A 6,000-nucleotide genomic window follows, 5' to 3' on the forward strand; every position below is an offset into this window, starting at 1 on the left:
TACAGGTTTCTGTTGGTGTTCCTGCTTTTGCTCTTTTGAGTGTGTGCCCTAATGCCCTTTGACTATAACCCAAACCATGGCCCATCAGGCCCTGCCTGGTCTGGCCCCACCTGCCTCTCTAACTTCACTCTCAGTTGCTCTCCTCCCCATGCTCACCACCCTTGAGCCACACCTGATATTTCAGTAATCAGCCCCCTCTTCCTGCACCTCCATGTTGTTGTTGCTCCTTAAACACTCCCCAGTTCACAGAGCTCGCTTCTTGTCCTCTAGGACCCAACCTTCACATCTCCTCCTCACATGGGCTTCCCCATCCCCTCACCTCCACCCCCCCGTGCAGATCGCGAGTCTCTATTGCCCTTTCTGCAATCATAGCATTCACTGCACCAGCAGTAGTGTCTCTGTACCATGTTAGAATGTCAGCTTCATCCAAAGACTCGAGAAAAGCTTGCTAAGTGAAGGAATGAGGGGCTAAGGCACTTGTCTGAAGCATGCAGATCGACTGAGAAAGAGCCAGATTTCTAACTCTGGTCATCTGACTTCAGACCATCTTTCAAGGCCCTACTCACATCCACATTAGTTAAGCACTCAACTGCTAACCAGAAGGTTGACAGTTCAAACCCACCCAGCAGCTGTGCAGGAGAAAGACCTAGTAATCTGCTTCCAAAACAATTACAGCCAAGAAAACCCTGTGGGGCAGTTCTACTCTGTCTCATGGGGTCACTATGAGTCGAAAATCTACCCAAGGGCACCAAACAACAACTCAGATCCCAAATTCCCAACCATCCTTACATCCAACAGACATTTATGAAGTTCCTCCTCTGGGCCAGTTCCTGTCTTGGGTATGATGACAGAATAAATAGGACATGGTTGAATCTTTACCTATATGGGGACTCTTGGTCTAGCAGGGGAGACAGACAAGTAGACAGTCGTCACACAGTGCAACAGATTACATGGGAGCACGCAGGAGGGGCATCTAACCCATCTGGGAGAAGAAGCATCTGAGAAGATGTCCCAAAGGAAATTATACCTGATGACACTTTAAAGATGCCTGACAGTGGGTGTTCTGGGCACAGGACATCGTACATGCAAAAGACAGAGGTAAGAGTGTGGCCTATTCTGAGAGCCACATGTGGTTTAGTGTGGCTGAAAGTCGGCATAATGAGGGATGGGGCAGTAGAGGGAAGAAGAGACTTGGTGCTGTCACTGTCATCTTTCCTCTTTGTCAGAGCAAGGACTGGGCACTTGATCCCGGGGTCAGCAGGTACCCATAAAGGGTTTTATGCAGACAATATGATGGAATTGAGAAAGCTCACCTTGTTACAAGGCATTGACCATCTCAACAATTGAGACAATACTGAAGAGTTTGAAGGTTGTTGGCGTAATTTAGAAAGAATGTGATGAGAGGAAAAAATTCAAAAATGGGTGATGGTGATATTTGCACGACATGATGGACAAAATTAATGTCACCAAATCGTACATGCTCAGAATGTTGAAATGGCAAATGTTTTGTTATATACATATTTACCACAATTAAAAAAAAAAATCTAGACTAAGGTAGGTAAGGATAGAGAACTGAAGAGAAACAGGTAGACTTGAGCACCGTTTAAGAGGTAAAATCAGCAGGTTTTGGTGGCTGGTTAGAAAAAGGATTGAAGAGAAGAGAGTCAGGGACAGGACGGGCCATCTGCCTTGGGTGAGCAGGCGGATGATGGTGCATCCCTGGAGGAGATTTGGATGGGAGAAGGCGAGTTCTGCTTAGGGCAAGGAAGGTGTGTGCTGTGCGGGGGTGGGCGTCCAGCTAGAGTTTGGATGCAGCGCAGGGGAATGGTCTGTGCTGGAGCTGGAGATTCAGGCTGGAGGAGTTCCAGGGTGGTGTAAACGGTTAACGCTCTCAGCTGCTAACCAGAAGGTTGGTGGTTTGAGTCTACCAGAAGTGCCTCAGAAGAAGGGCCTGGCGATCTGTTTCCAAAAACGTCAGCCATTGAAAACCCAATGGAGCACAGTTTTACTCCGACACACACTGGGAGAGGGAAAGATGGCCCCAGCCTCATGGGCACCTACTGTCAGCACCAAATGTCTTAGCACTTAGCTATATTCCGACTCGGCTTTCTATTTACTGCCTTTTTTGTTGCTCGTTTTCATCCAAATGTGTTTTCTCCCCAGCAACACTGGAAGCAGAAACTCCCTTATATGTCATATTTTTTTCTCCCCTTCCTCAACTCACTGGCACAGGCTCTGGCAAATAGTAAGCTTGATGGTGATGCTAATGACAAAGAACTACTACTAATCAAATTTGTTGTGTGCAAGGCATATGCTAAGATTTTTTTTAACGATTATTCAGTCCCCTTGAGGACCCAACAAGATAGATGTTAGCAACCCCGTCAGACAGGAAACAGATGAAGTTACAGAACGTGCCTAAAGTCACACAGCTGACAAATGGAGAAATGCAGCTTTGAGCTTAGCTGTGTCATACCCCAAAGCCTGTGTACTCTCCCATTGAGCAGGATGGGGACCTTGCTACAAGGTCTGTCTGGGAGGCTACAGGAAGAGAGGGTACAGGCTTGCTGTCTGGCAGCCAGAGCAGGCACCAGAGCTGTTCAGGAGCAGACTTGAGTTTTGGTTTAGTGGGAGGAGGCACCAGTAAGCAGAGGTGCACAGGCTCCTGGGAAAGAGGTGGGGGGTGATCTTTACGGTGCCTCCCATCTTGAGCGCTGATAGCAAGCTGCTGACATTTCAAGTTGCGTGATATTCTTGGTGAAAGTGCCCCTCTCCCTCCAGCCATTCCAAAGAAAAGAAGGGAAGCTAGCCAGAGGAAAAAGAATAATGTAAGGAAGCAGATTTCAGTGGGATGACTGCTCCAGAGGATCCAGGAGAGCGATAGGTGTGGTGGGAGCAAGTCTCAGAGAAAACCATCTGAAAAGTAGCAAGAACAAGCTCCTCAGGCCTGGGACAGACGGAGGCAAGCTGGTGAGCTCTGCAGAAAGCGGCCTAAGGAGCTGAATCACCAACAGGCAAGGATTCGGTCCTTGCCTCTCCATTGATGGCAAACCGATCAGCAGCTTGGCCCAGGCCCAGCAGCTGTGGGGGAAGTGCAGAGCCGAGCAGGGCGCAGTCACAGCTTCTTCCCTTGGGAGCGCACAGCAGAATCCTCAGAGACAAGATAAAAAGCCAAGTGGCTGAAAAGGTGGAACACAGGCAAGGTTAAGCACTAAGAGCAAGATAAGGGCGTGAGAACTAGCTGGGGCACTCCCCTCACCCCTTTCCCGGCTTCACAGGGCACAGAGGGAAGGGCAGGGCCAGAGGCCTGCAAGAATCACAAAGACACTGCAAAAGCTGCAGAGATCTCAAGCAGAGAAACTGGAGCTAGCAATGAGCAAAAGTCATAAAGGAAGACTGGAAAACATTTTTCGTATTCCCCTCGGAGAAGATGATAAAACAAATGTGCTCCTTTCTGAGACCAGGGAGAAAGCACAGGGGAGATAGCTGGGGTCTGGGACGTGTTTGCACTTGAGTAGGTGTTATCTGCTTGTACACGGGCCTGTAGACATACACATAAACATAGACACGTGGAGGTGAGCACCCAGGTGTCCTATGGCTGAACCTGCCAGAGGCTGTGTATGAGTGTATGTGTGACTGTGTTTTGGTGTGGGTGTGAACAAACAACTTGACCTCAATTCTCTTGAATTCTACCCATGGGGTCAGCCTGGGCCTGGGACAAAATGACCCAGACTCTTGATTAGAGAAGGATGGAGTGGTCACTTGGGGCTCCTGAGATAAAGAGCGAGTCCCTCCTCTCTGTGCAACTGCCTTCCCCTCTCTGGGTCTCAGTTTCCTCACCTGCAAGCCAAAGACATTTAAGCAGCAGTTTTTTTCTCAGCTCAGGGTACATGTCACAAGCACCCTTGAAATTTTAAAATATGAGATGTCCAGGGCCTGCCCCAGCACCACTGAATCCCGAGAGGGAGGGAAAGCCTCTTAGTAAATTCGTTCCCAAGAGATTCCGAAATCTAACCTCATTAAAAACGCCAAAGCAACCCCCGGCTCCCGATTCTGTTTCCTCCCTGTGAAGGTGATGGCAAGCTGGGAGTTCAGGGATGGTCTGGTGGAGTCTCAGTGCACAGAAAGCAGGCTTAGCAAACTGCAGCCAGGGCGCCCAGGGAGAGGGCCAGGGGGAGGGCTGCAGGATGACAGACCCCAGTACAAAAGACCCAATCTTCAGAGGCCCTGGTGGGAAACTGATAGGGATAAACGGAGCTCTGTACAGTTGCTGAAGGAGCCCTGGTGGCACAGTTAAATGCTTGGCTTCTAACCAAAAGGTCGGGGGTTTGAACCCACCAGCTACTCCACGGGAGAAAGATGTGGCAGCCTGCTTTCCTAAAGATTTACAGCCTTGGAAACCCTATTGGGCAGCTCTACTGTGTCTTATAGGGTTGCTGTGAATTGGAATCAACTCTGAGGCTGAATTCACTCAACCTCAATGGGTTTGGTTTTTGTTTTGGGTGCACAGATCCTAAACAAAAGACTCCATGAGAAACTGATAGGAATAGTTGCCGCTGGGGGAGGGAGCTGGATGGCTGAGGACAAGGGTAGGAGGGAAAACTACATTTCCTTGTAACCTTTGTATGCCTTTGGAATTTTGTATCATATGAATGTATTTGTTGTTGACTCAAGGCAAGTCCCCCTACAACTGAACGAAACTGTTGCCCGGTCCTGCTCCATTCCCAAGATCATTACTATGCTTGAGTCTATTGTTGTGGCGGCCACTATGTATTTTGAGTGCCTTCTAACCTAAGGAATGTCCCTAGATGGTGCAAACGATTTGTGCTCAAAAAAAAAAAATTTTTTTTTTTTTTACTATCCTAAAGATTGGTAGGTTGAACCCACCCAGTAGCACTGCAAAAGAAAGACCCGGCAATCTGTTTCGTAAAGATGACAGCCAAGAAAACCCCATGGAGTAGTTCTACTCTGCAACTCATGGGGTCCCCATGAGTCAGAATTAATTTGACCCCAATGGGTTTGGTTTTTCCAACCTAGGGGGGTTATCTTCTAGCACTATGTTGGACAATATACTGTTGTAATACATTGGGTTTTCACTGGCTAGTTTTCAGATGTAGATTGCCAGGCCTTTCTTCCTAGTCTTAGTCTGGATCCCACCCACTGCCATTGATTCTGACTCATAGCGACCCTATAGGACATAGTAGAACTTCCCCATAGAGTTTCCAAGAAGCGCCTGGTGGATTCGAAGTGCCAACCTCTTGGTTAGCAGCCGTAGCACTTAACCACTATGCCACCAGGCTTTCACTTAGTCTGGATTCATCTCTGAAACCTGTCCACCATGGGTGACACTGCTGGTATTTGAAATACTGGATGGCAGAGCGTCCATCATCACAGCAGCATGCAAGCCACCACAGTACAACAAACTGACGGACGGGTATGGATGAATGTATTAGCTATCTTTTTTTTTTTTCAATTGTGCTTTAAGTGCAAGTTTACAAATCAAGTCAGTCCCTCATACAAAAATTTATATACACCTTGCTATGTACTCCTAGTTCTCCCCCTAAAGAGACAGCACACTCCTCTCCACCCTGTATTCCCTGTGTCCATTCAGCCAGCTCTTGTCCCCCTCTGCCTTCTCATCTCCCCTCCAGACAGGAGATGCCCACATAGTCTCATGTGTCTACTTGAGCCAAGAAGCTCACTTCTTACCAGTATCGTTTTCTGTCTTACATCCCAGTCCAATCCCTGTCTAAAGAGTTGGCTTTGGGAATGGTACCAGTCTTGGGCTAACAGAAGACCTGGGGACCATGACCTCCAGGGTCCTTCTAGTCTCAGACCATTAAGTCTGGTCTTTTCACAAGAATTTGAGTTCTGCACCCTACTGCTGTCCTGCTCCCTCAGGGGTTCTCTCTTGTGTTCCCCATCAGGGCAGTCATCAGTTGTAGCCGGGCACCATCTAGTTCTTCTGGTCTCAGGCTGATGTAGTCTCTGATTTATGTGGCT

This window comes from Elephas maximus, chromosome 7, assembly GCF_024166365.1.
Source record: "Elephas maximus indicus isolate mEleMax1 chromosome 7, mEleMax1 primary haplotype, whole genome shotgun sequence".
In the NCBI taxonomy this organism is placed as follows: domain Eukaryota; kingdom Metazoa; phylum Chordata; class Mammalia; order Proboscidea; family Elephantidae; genus Elephas; species Elephas maximus.